General features: G+C 38.6%; 1 protein-coding gene across 1 annotated transcript in view; it reads left to right on the top strand.

The window, feature by feature from the left end:
• TRIM37 (tripartite motif containing 37) overlaps positions 1-19,182 on the top strand; it is a 137,621-nt gene that overhangs the window by 117,631 nt on the left and 808 nt on the right. The window lies entirely within an intron of this gene.

The following is a 19,182-nucleotide window of genomic DNA, read 5'->3' on the forward strand; positions in this document are numbered from 1 at the left end:
TTTCAAGACTTTAAAGAGGTCCTTTGCAGTAGATTTGCCCAGTGCAGTGCGGCTTTTGATTTCTTGACTGCTGCTTCCGTGGGTGCTGATTGTGAAGTCAAGTAAAATGAAATCCTTGACAATGTCAATCTTTACTCCATTTATCATGATGTGGCTTATTGGTCCAGTTTTTTTTGTTGTTGTTGTTGAAGTGTACTCCATACTGAAGGCTATGGTCTTTGATCTTCATCAGTAAGGGCTTCAAGTCCTCTTCACTTTCAGCAAGCAACATTGTGTAATCTGCATAACACAGGTTGTTAATGAGCCTTCCTCCAATCCAGATGCCCCGTTCTTCTTCATATAGTCCAGCTTTTTGGATTATCTGCTCAGCATACAGATTGAATAAGTATGGTGAAAGATTACACCCTGATGCACACCTTTCCTGACTTTAAACCATGCAGTATCCTCTTGTTCTGTTTGAACAACTGCTTCTCGATCCATATACAGATTCCTCATGAGCACAGGTAAGTGTTCCAGAATCCCCATTCTCTGCAGTGTTATCCATAATTTGTTATGATCCACACAGTTGAATGCCTTTATACTGGTAAACATCCTTCTGGTATTCTTTGCTTTCAGCCAGGATCCATCTGACATCAGCAATGATACCCCTGGTTCTGCGTCCTCTTCTGAAACCAGCCTGAATTTCTGGAAGTTCTCTGTTGACATACCACTGCAGCTGCTTTTGAGTGATCTTCAGGCAAAATTCTGCTGGCATTTGATATTAATGATACTATTCAATAATTTCCGTATTTGGTTGGATCACCTTTCTTGGGAATAGGCATAAATATGGATCTCTTCTAGTTGATTGGCCGGGAAGCTGTCTTCCATATTTCTTTGTATAGATGAGTGAGCACTTCCAGAGCTGCATCCATTTGTTGCAACATCTCAATTGATATTCTGTCAATTCCTGAAGCCTTGTTTTTCGCCTGTGCCTTCAGTGCAGCTTGGACTTCTTAGTTTGGTAACATCGGTTCCTGATGATATGCCACCTCTTAAATGGTTGAAAATTGACTAATTCTTTTTGGTATAATAACTCTGTGTATTCCTTCCATCTTCTTTTGGTGCTTCCTGTACCATTTGATATTTTCTGCTTAGAATCCTTCACTATTGCAACTTGAGGCTTGAATTTTTCCTTCAGTTCTTTCAGCTTGAAAAAACAAGCATGTTCTTCCCTTTTGGTGTTCTATCTCCAGCTCTTTGCACAAGTCTTTATAATACTTTACTTTGTCTTCTTGAGCCACCCTTTCAAATCGTCTGTTCAGTTCTTTTACTTCATCGTTTTTTCCTTTTGCTTTAGGTGCTAGACGTTCGTGAGCAAGTTTCAGAGTCTCCTCAAGACACCCGTCTTGGTCTTTTCTTTCCTGTCTTTTCAGTGACCTCTTTGCTTTCTTCATGTATGATATCCTTGATGTCATTCCACAACTCGTCTGATCTGCGGTCATTAGTGTTCAACGTGTCAAATCTATTCTTGAGATGGTCTCTAAATTCAGGTGGGATACACTCAAGGTCGGAAACCCTTGTGATGTAGTGGTTAAGTGCTACGGATGCTAACCAAGAGGTCAGTAGTTTGAATCCGCCAGGTGCTCCTTGGAAACTCTATTGGGCAGTTCTGCTCTGTCCTATAGGGTCGCTGTGAGTCAGAATCGACCCGACAGCAGTGGGTTTTTTGGGTTTTATACTCAAGGTTGTATTTTGGCTCTCATGGACTTGCTCTGATTTTCTTCAGTTTCAGTTTGAACTTGCATTATGAGCATTTGATGGTCTTTTCCACAGTCGGCCACTGGCCTTGTTCCGACTGATAATATTGAGCGTTTCCATCATCTCTTTCCAAAGATGGAGTTGATTTGATTCCTGCGTGTTCTATCTGGTAAGGCCTGTGTGTATAGTCACCATTTATGTTGGTGAAAGAAGGTTTTTGCAATGAAGAAGTCGTTGGTCTTTCAAAATTCTATCATTTGATCTCCAGCATTAATTCTGTCACCAAGGCCATATTTTCCAACTACCAGTTCCTCTTCTTTGTTTCCAACTTTCACATTCTAATCACCAGTAATTATCAATGCATCCTGATTGCATGTTTGATCAATTTCATACTGCAGAAGCTGATAAAAATCTTCAGTTTCTTCACCTTTGGCCTTAGTGGTTGGTGCGTAAATTTGAATAATAGTCGTATTAACGGGTCTTCCTTGTAGGTGTATGTATATTATCCTATCACTGACAGTGTTGTACTTCAGGATAGATCTTGAAATATTATTTTTGACCATGAATGCAACACCATTCCTCTTCAAGTTGTCATTCCCAGCATAGTAGACTATATGATTGTCTGATTCAAAATGACCAATACCAGTCCATTTCAGCTCACTAATGCCTAGTATATTGATGTTTATGTGTTCCTTTTCATTTTTGACAATTTCCAGTTTTCCCAGATTCATACTTCTTACTTTCCAGGTTCAGATTATTAATGGATGTTTTTAGCTGTTTCTTCTCATTTTGAGTTGTGCCACATCAGCAAATGAAGGTCCCAAAAGCTTTATTCACATCATTAAGGTCGACTCTACTTTGAGAAGGCAGCACTTCTGCAGTTTTCTTTTGAGTGCCTTCCAGCCTGAGGGGCTCATCTTCAGGCACTATATGAGACAGCGTCCTGCTGCTTTTCATAAGGTTTTCACTGGCTAATGCTTTTCAGAAGTAAACTGCCGGGACCTTCTTCCTAGTCTTTCTCAGTCTGGAAGCTTAGCTGAAACCTTTCCTCCATGGGTGACCCTGCTGGTGACCGGTGGCATAGCTTCCAGCATCACAGCAACACACAAGCCCCCACAGTATGACAAACCAACAGACATGTTGTGGGAGGAGAATTATATAGCAAATACAAAGTTATATAGTACATTGGGGAGAGCCTCTGGGATTCATTTAGCTAGCGTCTGTCTCCAAGGCTTGTAACACTCTCTGTAGACCAGGAGTAGTCAAACTACTAACCTTGATCCAAATCCCTGATAATACCTATTTTTGTAAATAAAGTTTTATTGGATCACATTCATTTCCAGATAGCCTATGGCTGCTTTTATACTACAGGTAGTCCTCAACTTGCGATGTATTCGAGTTATGATGAGCTACGCTTACAACCATCTGTTTCGGTTGTTTGGGATTTTTTGTGTGTGTGTGTACATCTTATTCTTAGTAATGTGTAGTGCATACAATGTTGCAGTTTGTAATTTGCTGATGGTTATCATTTTCTGGGTGTGTATATGTAATGTTCCCAGCCACTAAAGACAAATAAGATTGGATTTATGAAAATACTGATAATAAAAGACAATAATAATGAAAATTAAAAAAAAAAATAAAAGGTATTTTTGACTTACGTTAGAACCAACTTAAGACAGGGTCGTTGACTGGAACCCCGTCGTGAGTTAGGACTACCTGTATAACAAGAGGTTTGAGTAAGTGTTACAAAGACTGTATGACCTGCAAAACCTAAAATAATTTCTCTATGGCCCTTTACGGAAAATGTTTGCTGACTCCTGCTCTATCATTGACATTAGTAGGATCTGCACATTTTTGCAGGTATAGAAGATTTAGGTTGAGACAGCATGAATTTTAAGTCATTTGATTAGTTATTTTCTGTGTTTAGTTTTTTTTTATTTTTTAAAGCAATTTTAGGTTTAGAGAAAAATTGTGCAGAAAGTACAGAGTTCCCATCATGTTAAATTTTTAATGTATAGTGAGGGGTGAGAGGTAGCTTCTGTCCTACTCAGTCAAGAACCATAATAGACCTTGAAAGGCCCAAAGATTTCAAAGATGAAAGTCCTGTTACCTTTTGGTCGTAGAGTCTTTGGAAAATGTCATTTCCCCCCAGCTCCAGGCCTACTTGTAAACCAAGTCTGCACCCAGTTTACTCAGTGATGACAGCAGCACCCATACCTTCCCTCTTCCTTGATATAATATGCTGCATCGGCTCTACTAGTTTTCAGGTAGCAGTCAGGGAGAGAAGAGGCATGGGAAAAGGTACCCGTTCATTTTTCCTCTTCCCATGGCTTGTTGCTATGAGTCGGAATTGACTCAACAGCAGTGGGTATTGATTGTTCATGATCTAGTTTGCAAGAGATCTGGGGCAAAGGAGATCTCTCCCCCATTCTCCCATGTAGAGCTGACATCACCGACGGCCTATTGATGTCATCAGTAGTGGCCCCATATCTCCAGTCAGTTGCTCAGACCCTGTTGGTCCTACTTTCTTGCACTTTCATACCCTCCCAGAGTTCCCTTTGCTTTTTGTTTATTTTTCCTTTAGTGTCCTTCCCCTTTTGCTGAAGGATATAGATTCTTTTTAATCATTCCTTCTGCCGTTACCTTGCTATGTATTTAGTATTTTTGCCTCAGTTTGTTCTTAAAAATTTTGCTTTAATAGGGTTTTCTCTTAGGCCCAAGACCCACCCACTGCAGACAAGTTGATTCTGACTCATAGCGACCCTATGGGACAGAGTAGAACTGCCCCATAGGGTTTCCAAGGCTGTAAGTCTTAACAGAAGCTGATTGCCACATCTTTCTCCCACAGGGTGGCTGGTGGGTTCAAACCGCCCAGCTTTCAGTTAGAAGCTGAGCACTTTAACCACTTTGCCACCAGGGCTCCCTCTTAGGCCTAAAGATATGATAATAATGGCTACATTGTGCATGAGCATATCGTTGTCTCTGGACCACTTGGACTACCTTATGTTGCTTAATCCTAAAGTATTCTTTAAGGTGGATGAGTTGTGTAATATACCCACTTGGCAGAGGAACCTGTGGCTCAGGGAATTTGTGTGATGCTGTCAAGGTTCAGCACCATGGCAAGAATAAAATGAGTCTAGTGCTTTTTTCCATCTCACCACACCAAACCCAACATTCTGGTACCTAATAATAAAAAACTTAAAGATTGTCCTATCTTTTAAATTTTTTATTTTGAGATGATTTTAAATTTACAAGAAAGTTGCAAAAATCTCCAATTTGAGGTGGGTGATGTTTAACACCACTTTGCCTGTTAAACAGGGTCCTCACCTAACCATATCAGGGGCCTAAGGACTGGTGGCTCCACTCAGGTCACCCAGCCACCCGCGACTGGGGCCCAAGGATAACTAGTACTTCCCAGTCCTTAGACCCAAAAGCATTGGGTGCCCAAGGTCCATCTGCAGAACCCACCCACCTGTGTGTTCTAGGGAACAGGGACACGCTTTCCTCACAGACATTGGGGACGGTTGTCAGCTCCCTTCCTTGTTCAGAGTGTGACCCCCTGCTGCAAGCAGATACCTGCACCTACACCAATCACCCCTGCCCCTCTAAGACTGTAGGACAGACTCTGTACCGCACACTTGATGATCAGCTACCTGGACACCTGAGCTGAATCCATACAAGAAAAGTGAATGGACTCCTAGGCTCATATACCTGGTAGCAGCTCTAGCCATCTAGTGACAGGACGTCAGAGCTTCAAAGGTGAAAATAATCAAGCTAGCTCACTCAAGCAACCTGTTTGGACATAGCAAAAGACAACAAAGCAAGAAGCTAGGATACGGTAAGCAAACAAACTAATACAGTAACTTACAGATGGTTCGGAGACAACAGTCAATATCAAATTGCATAAAGAAGCAGAGCATGATCACCTAAGCTCTCAAAAGAAAGAATCAAGAGATCTTCTGGATGAAGGTACTTTCCTGGAATTACTGGATGCAGAATACAAAAGATTAATATACAGAACTCTTCAAGGCATCAGGAAGGAGATAAGGCAATATGCAGAACAAGCAAAGCAGCACACAGGTAAAGCAGTTGAAGAAATTAAAGATTATTCAAGAACATAATGAAAAATTTAATAAGCTGTAAGAATCCTGAGAGAGACAGCAATCAGAAATTCAGAAGATTAACAAAATTACAGAATGAGACAACTTAATAGAAGGAGGAGCAGAATTGAGCAAGTGGAAGGCAGAATTGGTGAGATTGAAGATGAAGCGCTTGCCACCAATATACTTGAAGAAAGATCAGATAAAAGAATTGAAAAAATGAAGAAACACTAAGAATCATGTAGGACTCTGTCAAGAAAAATAACCTACGAGTGATTGGAGTACCAGAACAGGGAGGGATAACAGAAAATACAGAGAGAATTGTTGAAGATTTGTTGGCAGAAAACTTCCCTGATATTGTGAAAGATGAGAAGATATTTATCCAAGATGCTCATCGAGCTCCACATAAGGTAGATCTTAAAAGACAGTCACCAAGACATAATCAAACTTGCCAAACCAAAGATAGAGAATTTTAAGGGCAGCTAGGGATAAACGAAAAGTCATCTACAAAGGAGAGTCAATAAGAATAAGCTTGGACTACTCAGCAGAAACCATGCAGGCAAGAAGGCAGTGGGATGACTTATATAAAGCAATTGAAGGAAAAAAATTGCCAGCCAAGAATCATATATCCAGCAAAACTGTCTCTCAAATAAAAAGGTGAAATCAGGACATTTCCATATAAACAGAAGTTTAGGGAATTCATGAAAACCAAACCAAAACTACAATACTATAGGGAAAATCAATAATATCAGATATCAACCCAAGACTAGAATACTGGACAGAGCAATCAGATGTCAACCCAGATAAGGAAATTACAAAAATAAATCAAGATTAAAAAAAAGCTCAAAACAGGGAAACAGCGATGTCATTACATAAAAAAAGACAAAATGAAAATAATAAAGAGGGACTAATAAATGTAGTCATAGATCTCTCATATGGAGAGGAAGACAAGGCGATATAAAGAAATAGAAGTTAGGTTTAAATTTAGGAAAATAGGGATAAATATTAAGGTAACCAAAACGGAGACTAACAATCTTACTCATCAAAATAAAATACAAGAACAAGATACTCAGCAGAAACAAAATCAACAACGAATAATAGGAAAAGACAATATATAAACTACTCAGCACAAAAAATTACGTGGGAAAAAGAAACTGTCAGCAACACTGAAAAAAAGACATCAAAATGACAGTGCTGCACTCATACCTATCCATAATTACACTGAACATAAATGGACTAAATGCACCAATAAAGGGACAGAGAGCGGCAGAATGGATAAAAAAACATGATCCGTCTGTATGCTGCTTACAAGAGACACATTTTAGACATAGAGACACAAACAAAAACTCAAAGGATGGAAAAAAAATATCAAGCAAACAACAATCTAAAAAGAGCAGGAGTGGCAATATTAATTTCTGACAAAATAGACTTTAAAGTTAAATGCACCACAAAGGATTAGGAAGATCACTATAATGATTAAAGTAACAGTATACCAGGAGGATAGAACCATATTAAATATTTATGCACCCAATGAAAGGGCTGCAAGACACATAAACTCTAACAGCACTGAAAAGTGAGATAGACAGTGCCACAGTTACAGTAGAAGACTTCAACACACCACTTTCAGTGAAGGACAGAACATCCAGAAAGAAGCTCAGTAAAGACACGGAAGATCTAAATGCCACAGTCAACCCTTGGCCTCATAGACATATACAGAACACTCCACCCAACAGCCACCAAGTATACTTTCTTTTCCAACGCTCATGGAACATTACAATAGACCACATATTAGGTCATATGGCAGGCCTTAGCGGAATCCAAAACATCAAAACATTACAAAGCATCTTTTCTGACAGTTGGTCATAAAAGTAGAAATCAATAACAGAAAAACAGGGAAAGAAATCAAACACTTGGAAACTGAACAATAACCCTGCTCAGAAACAACTGGGTTACAGAAGACATGAAGGATGGAATAAAGAAATTCATTGAATCCAGTGAGAATGAAAACAAACACTTCCTATCAGAACCCGTGGGACACGGCGAAAGCAGTCCTCAGAGGTCAGTTTATATCAATAAATGCACACATCCAAAAAGAAGAAAGGGCCAAAATCAAAGAATTATCACTACAACTTGAACAAATAGAGAGCAACAAAAGAAACTCTCAGGCATCAGAAGAAAGCAAATAATAAAAATTAGAGCAGAATTAAATGAAATAGAAAACAAAAACAATTGAAAGGCATAACAAGACCAAAAGCTGGTTCTTTGAAAATATTAACAAAATTGATAAACCACTGGCCAAACTGACAAAAGAAAAACAGGAGAGGAAGCAAATAACCAGAATAAGAAATGAGATGGGCGATATTACAACAGACCCAACTGAAATTAAAAGAATCATATCAGATTACTATGAAAAACTGTACTCTAACAAATTTGAAAACCTAGAAGAATTGGATGAATTTGTAGAGACACACTACCTACCTAAACTAACACAGGTAGAACAACTAAATAAACCCATAACAAAAGAAGAGATTGAAAAGGTAATTAAAAAACTCCCAACAAAGTCAGCACAATTGGACTAAACCAAAAGCAAAGAAGTTTCCTGAATAAACTGAATGCTTCGAAGGCCAACGTAGCAGGGGCAGCGGTCTGGGGACCATGGTTTCAGGGGACATCTAAGTCAATTGGCATAATAAAATCTATTAAGAAAACATTCTGCATCCCACTTTGAAGAGTGGCATCTGGGGTGTTAAACGCTAGCAAGCAGCCATCTAAGATGCATCAATTGGTCTCAACCCACCTGAATCAAAGGAGAATGAAGAACACCAAGGACACAAGGTGATTATGAGCCCAAGAGACAGAAAGGGCCACATGAACCAGCGACTACATCATCCTGAGACCAGAAGAACTAGATGGTGCCCTGCTACAACTGATGACTGCCCTGACAGGGAACACAACAGAGAACCCCTGAGGGAGCAGGGGAGCAGTGGGATTAGACCCCAAATTCTCATAAGACCAGGCTTGGAAGGACCCCGGTGGTCATGGCCTCCAGACCTTCTGTTGCCCCAGGACAGGAACCATTCCCAAAGCCAACTCTTCAGACATGGATTGTACTGGACAATGGGTTGGAGAGGGATGCTGGTGAGGAGTGAGCTTCTTGGATCAGGTGGACCCTTGAGACTATGTTGGCATCTCCTGCCTGGAGGGGAGATGAGAGGGTAGAGGGGGTTAGAAGCTGGCGAAAAGGACATGAAAAGAGAGAGTGTAGGGAGAGAGCAGGCTGTCTCATTAGGGGGAGAGTAATTGGGCGTGTGTAGCAAGGTGTATATGGATTTTAGTGTGAGAGACTGACTTGATTTCTAAACTTTCACTTAAAACACAATAGAAATTATTTAAAAAAAAAAAGACTCCCAACAAAAAGCCTTGGCCAGGTTGGCTTCACTGCAGAGTTCTACCAAACTTTCAGAGAAGAATGAACAGTACTACTACTAAAGGTATTTCAATGCGTAGAAAAGGACAGAATACTCCAAACTCATTCTATGAAGCCAGCATATCCCTGATACCAAAACCAAGTAAAGTCATCAGAAAAACAGAAAAGTACAGACATATATCCCTCATGAACTTAGATGCAAAAATCCTCAACAAAATTCCAGCCGATAGAATTCAACAACATACCAAAAAAAGAATGTACCACGACCAAGTGGGATTCATACCAGGTATGGAGGGATGGTTCAACATTAGAAAAACAGTGTAATCCATCATATAAATAGAACCAATTGATGCAGAAAATGCATTTGACAAAGATAACACCCAGTCATGATAAAAACTCTCAGCAAAATAGGAATAGAAGCAAAATTCCTCAACACGATAAACAGCATTTATAGAAAGCGAACAGCCAGCACCACCCTAAATGGAAAGTGTCTGAAAGCATTCCCCTTGAGATCAGGAACCAGGCAAGGATGCCCTTTATCACTACTCTTTTTCAACATTGGGCTAGAGATCCTAGCCAGTGCAATTGGACTAGATAAAGAAATAAAGGGCATCAAGATTGGCAAGGAAGAAGTTAAAACTGTCTCTATTTGCAGATGACATTATCTTATACACAGAAAACCCTAAAGAATCCTCAAGAAAACTACTGAAACTAATAGAAGAGTTAATCAGAGTGTCAGGATACAAGATAAACATAAAAAATTAGTTGTGTTCCTCTACACCAACGAAAAGAACATCGAAGAGGAAATCACTAAATCAATATCATTCACAGTAGCCCCCAAGAAGATAAAATACTTAGGAATAAATCTTACCAGAAATGTAAAAAACCTATACAAAAAAACTACAAGACAGTACTGCAAGAAACCAAAAGAGACCTACGTAAGTGGAAAAACATACCTTGCTCATGGATAAGAAGACTGAACATTGTAAAAATATCTGTTCTACCAAAAGCCATTAATAGATACAATGTAATTCCTATCCAAATTCCAATGACATTTTTTAATGAGATGGAGAAACAAATCACCAACTTCATATGGAAGGCAAAGAGGCCCCAGATAAGTAAAGCATGACTGAAAAAGAAGAACAAAGTGGGAGGCCTCACTCTGCCTGATTTTAGAACCTATTATACTGCCACAGTAGTAGTCAAAACAACCTGGTACTTGTACAACAACAGGTATATAAAGCAATGGAACAGAATTGAGAATCCAGACATAAATCCATCCACACATGAGCAGCTGATATGTGACACAGGCCTAAAGTCGGTTAAATGGGGAAAAGACAGTCTCTTCAACAAATGGTGCTGGCATAACTGGATATCCACTTGCAAAAAAATGAAACAACACCCATACCTCACACCATGCACAAAAACTAACTCAAAATGGATCAAAGACCTAAATATATAAAGTGATAAAGATCATGGAAGAAAAAATAGGGACAATGCTAGGAGCCCCAGTAAATGGCATAAACAGTGTACAAAACATTAACAATGCAGAAGAGAAACTAGATAATTGGGAGCTCCTAAAAATCAAACACCTATGCTCATCCAGACTTCACCAAAAGAGTAAAAAGATTATCTGCAGACTGGGAAAATGTTTTTAGCTATGACATTTCTGGTCAGCGTCTGATCTCTAAAATCTACATGATACTGTAAAAACTCAACTACAAAAAGACAACTAACCCAATTAAAAAAAACGGGCAAAGGATATGAACAGACTGTTCACTAAAGAAGACATTCAGGTGGCTAACAGATTCATGAGGAAATGCTCACAATCATTAGCCATTAGAGAAATGCAGATCAAAGCTACGGTGAGATTCGACCTCACTCCATTGAGGCTGGCATTAATCCAAAAAATACAAAATAATAAATGTTGGAGAGGTTGTGGAGACACTGGAACACTTACACACTGCTGGGGGGAATGTAAAAGGTACAACCACTTTTGGAAATCAATTTGGGGCTTCCTGAAAAAGCTAGAAATACAACTACCATACGATCCAGCAATCCCACTCCTTGGAATATATGCTAGAGAAATAAGAGCCTTTACTCGAACATACATATGTGCACCCATGTTCACTGCAGGACTGTTTACAATAGCAAAAAGATGGAAGCAACCAAGGTGCCTGTCAACAGATGAATGGATAAATAAATTATGGTATATTCACACAATGGACTGCTACGCATTGATAAAGAACAAGGATGAATCCGTGAAACATTTCATAACATGGAGGAATCTGGAAAGCATTATGCTGAGTGAAATTAGTTGCAAAAGTACAAATATTGTATGAAACCACTATTATTAGAACTCAAGAAATAGTTTAAACGGAAGAAAATATTCTTTGATGGTTACAAGAGCGGGGAAGGAGGGGCTTTCACTAATTAGTTAAGGACTACTTTAGGTGAAGGAAAGGACAACACTCAACATAGTGGAGTTCAGCACAACTGGACTAAACCAAAGCAAAGCAGTTTCCTGAATAAACAATGTTTCAACGGTCAGTGAAGCAGGGGCTTGGGGACCATGGTTTCAGGGGACATCTAAGTTAATTGGCATAGTAGAATTAAAACATTCTGCATCCCACTTTGGAGAGTGGCGATTGGGATCTTAAATGCTAGCAAGCGGCCACCTAAGATGAATCAGTTGGTCCCAACCCACGTGGAGCAAAGGAGAAAGACACAAGTTAATTATGAACCCAAGACACAGAAAGGGCCACATAAACCAGAGACTACTCCATCAGGCTGTGACCAGAAGAACTAGATGGTGCCCGGCTATAACCGATAGCTGCCCTGACAGGGAACACAACAGAGAACCCCTGAGGGAGCAGGAGAGCAGTGGGATGCGGACCCCAAATTCTTGTAAAAAGACCAGAATTAGTGATTCAACTGAGATTAGAAAGACCCCAGAGGTCATGGTCCTCAGACTTTCTGTTAGCCCTAGACAGGAACCATTCCCAAAGCAAACTCTTCAGACAGGGATTGGACTGGACTATGGGATAGAAAATGATACCGGTGAAGAGTGACCTTCTTTGATCAAGTAGACACAGGAGACTATGCGGGCAGCTTCTGTCTGGAGAAGAGAGGGCAGAGGAGGGCAGATGCTGGCTGAAGGGACAGGAGAATAGTGGAGGGAAGGAGTGTGCTATCTCATTAGAGGGAGAGGAGCCAGGAGTATATAAGTTTTTGTATGAGAGACTGACTCGGTTTTGTAAACTTAAAGCACAATTTAAAAAATCTAGAATTTCCCATGTACCCCTCACTCAGCTTCTCCTTTTTTCACAATACTGTTAAACTACGGAATTTGTTCAGATTGTGGCAGTCATTTCACTAATGTCCTTTTTCTGTTCGAGCATCCAGTGCAGGTTCCCACGTTGTGTTACGTGTTCTTAGTATTCTCCTATCTGGTAATTCCTCATTCTTTCCTCATCTTGAAATTTTTGAAGAGGACCAGTTTCATTTTATAGAATGTCTCTCTATGTATGTCTGATGTTTTCTTACATTAAATTCAGGTTATGAATTATTGAGAAGGATACCACAGAGGGGATGTGCCCTTTTCAGTGTGTCCTATCAGGGGTCCATGATGTCAGTGTTTATTATTGGTGATGTCAACCTTGATTACTTGGTTATGGTGGTGTCTGCCAGGATTCTGCAGTCCAAATTCACTATTTTCCCTGTGTAATTATTAAATTTATTATTAAATTATTAAATATTTGATGACAGATAACATTGAGACTGCAAATATCCTGTTTCTGCTTAAACTCTTACCCACTAATTTTAGCATCCACCAGTGGATTTTCCTTAGAGCAGTTATTACTCCTTTGTTTTAATGGTGGCTTTCTATTTTCCTCATATCTTCTACATTTATTAATTCAAATACTGTAAGGAAAAGTCCCTTCTTCCCCATTTATTTTTTAAATTCAACTATTTATATCTATATGGGCTCGTGGATATTTTTTCTTTGCGTTATTATCCAGTACTATTATTGTTTTTACTACTATTATTTTTGGAGCCCTGGTGGCACAGTGATTAAGAGCTTGGCTTCTAATCCACCAGCTGCTTCTTTGAAACCCTACAGGGCAGTTCTACTCTGTCCTGTAGGATTGCTATGAGTCTTAATCGGCTCGACGGCAACAAGTTTTTTTTTTAAATAGCTCAACTTGTTCCAGTTTTGAGCATTGGAAGCTCTTTCAGGTTGGCTGCTGTGTCCTTTCAGCATATTCCCAGCCCTCCCCCCCCCCCCTTTTTTTCCAAGCATTTCTTTATTTTCTGGCACCACAAGATGTTCCAGGTTCATCTTATATTTTCCCAGGAATCTCCCACTTCTCTGAGGAGCAAGCCATGGCTCTTTTCATTGGATAACAGTGTTTAGAAACAGATCTGGTGTTATTAGGATGTCACTGTTTGTAGTCCTCCTCAGTAGATAGAGTAGGGAATGTATGTATACTTGTTCATGCAAACACACACGTCTGTATTTATTGATACCTACACCAGTCAAAAAAAAAAAAAAATTTTTTTTTTTACACCAGTCCAGCACCAAAGGATTCATTTTAGCATTGCCCCTTTCCTTATTTATGTCTTTATCTAACAGCGACAAGTCTCATTGTCTACAGTATATTTCCTTACTTGTTCAACCCTCATATACAGAGTTGCAAAGTTTCAGAACCGTTAGTCTGTACCCCTGTGAGCAACCAATTTATCAACTATAGTACAGTGTTGTGTGTGTTTTTTTCTTTAGCTTTTCAGTATCATATCAAAGCACTGTTTTCCTAAGTTATTTATGTCCTTAGGTGCAAAGTTACAGTAGTTCCTTTCTTCCCAGCCCTCAGCGTGTGATTGTGTGATTCATTTGCATTACAGTTAGATTCATCTGTTATACTCTGCATTCAGTCCTCCCTCACATTTCCTGGTTGGTTTTTAAATTTACATACATTAAAATTCACTCATTGTGGTATACAGTTCTGTGGGTTTCGTCAAATGCACAGAGTCATGAATCTTCCACCGTAGCACCACACAGAACAGTTCAGTCACCCACAGAATTCCCTAGTGCTGGCCGCCCTTTATTGGTAACCCCCCATCCCTTAACTCCTGGCAGCCACTGATTCTTCTGTGTCCTTTTAGTTTTCCTTTTTCCAGAGTGTTACGTAGATGGAATCATACAATATGTAGCCACAGCAGAACACGGTTAAGGGCCATTCATCTTGTGTGAATCAGTAATTGGTTTTTATTGTAGAGCGCTGTTCCACTTTTTGGGTGTACCACAGAGTATTCATTACCAATTGAAGAACACTGAATTATTTTCAGTGTGGAATATTATGGACTTTATAAACATTTGTGTACAATTTTTGTGTGAGCGTTTAAGTTTTCATTCTCTAGAGTATTGTATACCTAGAGGTGGGAATGCTGAGTCATACGCTTAACTTGACAGGGACGTTATGTATAAGAGCTATATAAGAAGCTGCCAAACTTCCATAAGTATCGGTGCCATTTTCCATTTCCACCAGTAACGAATGCGTTCTGGTTGCGTCCTCGCCGCACTTGGTGCTGTCAGTGTTTTTAATTTTAGCTGTTCTGTTAGGTATGTAGTGCTTGCTGTCTCAAAGAGTTATTTGCATTTCCCTAAGGGCAAATGTTGAACATCTTTTCACGTTCTTATTCATCATATGACTGTCCCCTTCGGTGAGTGTCTGTTCAAGTTTTTGCCTGTTTTTTAATTAGGTGGTGGTTTTCTTAATGTCGAGTTGTGTTTTTTTATTGTATTAATAATTTCGATTCTCAACGGAGAGATTTTAAATTGAACAGAATGGCTCTGTGATAACTTACAAAATGATACAATTTTCTATTAAGTTTTAATTAGTAGAAATAGCATAATTAAATAGTTATTATACTACGATGGAGTGTGAACCTATAGAGATTATAAAAAGAGTTGAGAAAGGAAGCCTTATTTATATACAGGGGTATTCAATACACAGAAAAATGTATGTTTGATATCTGTGTACAGTGTTGGATAAATCAGTATGTAAGGGCTGGTAACATTTTCTGTACATTTGAAAGTGATACATGTAGATCTCTACCTCGTGCCCTGATAAACACCGTGCAAATGAATTAAATTTTGAGAAGGAAATATTGGTAAATTCTTTTATATAGCCATAGGTCTCTGGGAGGGGTGTGTGTGATAAAAAATATATCACAAAATATTTGCTATTTCATTAGTCTCACATGTACAAGTCAGTGACATTAATCACACTCACCGTGCTGTGCACCTGCCACCACTATGCATTTCCCCCCATAATTGTTATCCCTCTAAACAGAAACCCAGTTACCCCTGAAGCAGTAACTCTCCAGCCCTCCGCCCCCCATCCCCTGGTAGCCACTCATAAACTTAACTCTGTGCATTTCCAGTTCTAGATACTTCATGTAAGTGGAATCATACAACATTTGTCCTTTGGTGTTTGACTTATTTGACTTAGCATAATGTTTTCAAGGTGTATCCATCATAGCATGTATCAAAACTTCATTTCTCTTTATGGCTGCATAATATTCCATTGTGTGTATTTATGACATTTTATTCATCTGTTGATAGACACTGGGGCTGTTTCCACCTTTTGTCTCAGTGAGCATTTATGTACAAGTATCTGTTAAAGTCACTGGTTTCAAATCTTTGGATGTGTATTCTGGAGTGGAATTGCTGGGTCATTCGCTGCACCATTTTACATTCCCTTCAGCAATGTGCAGGGGTTTCAGTTTCTCCACATCCTCACCAGTGCTTACTGTAGTCCGTTATTTCAATAATAGCTATCCTAGTAGGTATGAAGTGTTATTTCATTGTGGTTTTGATTTGCATTTCCCTAATGGCACAATGTTGAGCATCATTTCACGTGCTTATTGGCCATTTGTATATCTTCTTTGGTTAAACGTCTGTTCAAGTCCTGTACCCATTTTTTAATTGTGTGTATGTGCGTGTGTGTGTGTTTTGAGTTGTAAGAGTTCTTTATACATTCTGGATATTAATCCCTTATCAAATATGATTTGCAAATATTTAGTCCCATTCTGTGGGTTGTCTTCTCACTCTCTTGATAGTGTCTTTTGATTTACAAAATTTTTTAATTTTGATAAAGTCCAATTTACCTATTTTTTCTTTTATTATCTGTGATTTGGGGGCTCACTTATATCTTGTGTGTATTTCTGCCTAGAGAAAAGATCTTCCTAGTGAAGTAAGTAAATAGTACTGTATTTCACTTCCAGCCTCCTAGACGGTGAGAGAGTAAATTTCTGTTAAAGCCAAAAAAAAACAAAGGTACTGTATTTTAGCTGATTTTTTTCAAGTATAAATAACATTTTTCAAAATATTCCTTTTCTGTAATTCTGTTTTCACAAACCCCTTTAAATATACTTAACAAGATTTCTCTTTTTGCCTCAATTCCTGCTCCTTGGAGTTCTGTATAAAGTCATGCTAAGTGCTGAATAAATTTAGCACACTAGGATTCTTGTAACTGTGAGGTTAAAAGGACTTAATGGTGGGGACAGAATGATAATGATGCAGTGTTCTTACTAGGTTAGTTTTTCAGATTTAATTCCATTCCTTATATTAAACCTCCCCTTAGATGCTTAAAAAAAAAAAATTTTTTTTTTTTTTAGATGCAGGTGCCTCGTTTCATTGGCTTCACTCTTGTCCCCCCACATTCTCCTGTCTATATCTCCTGTTTCTCTTTTAACAGCAATCCTCCAGACAGCCTTTGAGCCACAGGCTCACCTAAGTATTTTTTCCTTGTCTTTCTGAGGGGAAAGGCTTGGTGAAAAGGAAAAAATCTGAATGGTTGAGGTCAGAGTTTTAAGAATAATGCAGTTAAGTGATTTAAAGAGTTAACACTTAGCCCTTGGCAGGTTCCGTTCCTCTTCTGTTTTGGGATACTAACCCCTCTATTTCCGTTGCCTGCCCCCAATGAGGAGAAAATATATAAAATGAAGTATATCTCTTCCAGATTTTCTGGGGAAGATATTAGTTACAGCAGCTCTTAGCAGATTTTCTTTTTTAAAATGTTCGTACCTAAGTTTAAGAAAACTGCATTCTCAAGATTTTGTTTTTAGTTCTGAGGGAATCCGCCCTAATCTCAGTACTAAATAACTTCCCTTTGAATAAAAAGACAAATTTCTAGTGGTTTTAAGTTGCTGGGTTTTATTAAGATATTGGCAAAATTTCAACATACTCTTTACCTGAATGAACAGTTTTAATAAATAAAATATGAAAGACCACTGATGATTACAGTTGAACTCAAAAGTGAGCTGTAGAGCAGGTTTGTAAATTGATAAATTTACTTGGTAAGAAGTGATTTATTTCATCCGCTTCACTCCATAGGAATTCTTTGCAGAGAAAAGTCATAAACAAGAGAACAAAGCCTGTCTCTCACCAAAGAGCACCTAGAATAAGAGTTATGAGTGATGAATCTGTGAATTACCTAATACATCAAAGTTTCATGTTAGAGTATTTCTTTTTTAAGAACAACTGCTGTGTCCATCTGGAGTTCCGTATCCTATTTCACATTTTTTAATTAGTACAATAAACAGTTTTAGAAATAGAAGATAAAATGCTGCTAGAGGAAATAACAAGGTAAAGAATTTTTTCAACACAGTTACCATTTGTCTGGAAAATAGTTATAATACTGGCAGTTATCTTTTGTTTTGAAAAAGACATGTAAGCTTTTCACAGGTCAGAACAGAAGAGTGGGTATTTTTCCTGTAACATCACATGATTTAAAAAGGTGAAAAAATTTTTTCTTTCGCTAATTTATGATTCAAAGAAAAATTGTCCCAAATTATGGTGTGAAAAAAACTGTAGTATCCCCTTTTAAGGCCTTGCCTAAGTGATAATGCTCACTGAGTGAACAAATTTGCTTTAAAAAATGAAAATAATTTAGATCACTTTCTCACAAAGCCTCAGCAATGAGCCTTTGATGGGGAAAGAAGTACTTGAACCTCAGCAGTTTTATCTGTAATTGAACTTTATCATTTTCATCTGCCCATTGGATGTTGCACTTCTCACTGGCACAGTGTTCCAATAATGGAGTGTTGTCATGAAAATGCAGTGTTGACACTAGACCACTGTAAATGTGGTCAGAATTAGACTCAGTGTTGACATTGACATGGTTGACATTATCCTTGGAAAAGGTATTACTTTCAAGGATTCTCCTAGCTAAATTAAATGCAGCAGTAACTTTAGTCTTACTCATTCAAGGATAATAGATGGCACTTCTAGGTAAAGAAAGGTATATACATGTGTGTTTCCACCCATCCTCTTTAGTACAGACCTAAATGGGACTGATTAACAGCCCCAGCATTTGGTGCTGTAATGTTGCCTAACCTCAGGTATCCCTCAAAAGTACACATCTAGAAAGTGAACAAAGGAAACCTTTAAATCGGGAACTACTCCCTTTGAAACTCACAGTGAATGTACAAGGAGTTTGTAATGACTTCAGTTGGTGACTTGAAGTCTGTTTCCCCTAGCCAGTACTGCACTTTCTTGTTTATATATGTTTTGCTATTTCCTATTCTAACAAAACTTGTTTAGCAGGCAAACAAATCGATGCAGATCATGTTAAATGGAAAAAGGGATAATACTGCAGCTCTTTAAGGATTGAGTATAGAACTTCCACCATCACTAAATTACACAATGAATGAAAGTACAAAACACGTAATTCACAGACTATACCTCAGCATTAACAGCTAATATATATTCTATAGATACTTTTATATCTGTCTAATATTTTTACAGTCACCAGGTACACCATCATTAAATACAAATTACAGAAATGTGTAGATACCATTAAAGGGGTACTTATTGCTTACGTCAGCAAGCAGCAAATAAGGGCACAGGAG

The sequence above is a fragment of the Elephas maximus genome, chromosome 19, assembly GCF_024166365.1.
Source record: "Elephas maximus indicus isolate mEleMax1 chromosome 19, mEleMax1 primary haplotype, whole genome shotgun sequence".
Classification (NCBI taxonomy): domain Eukaryota; kingdom Metazoa; phylum Chordata; class Mammalia; order Proboscidea; family Elephantidae; genus Elephas; species Elephas maximus.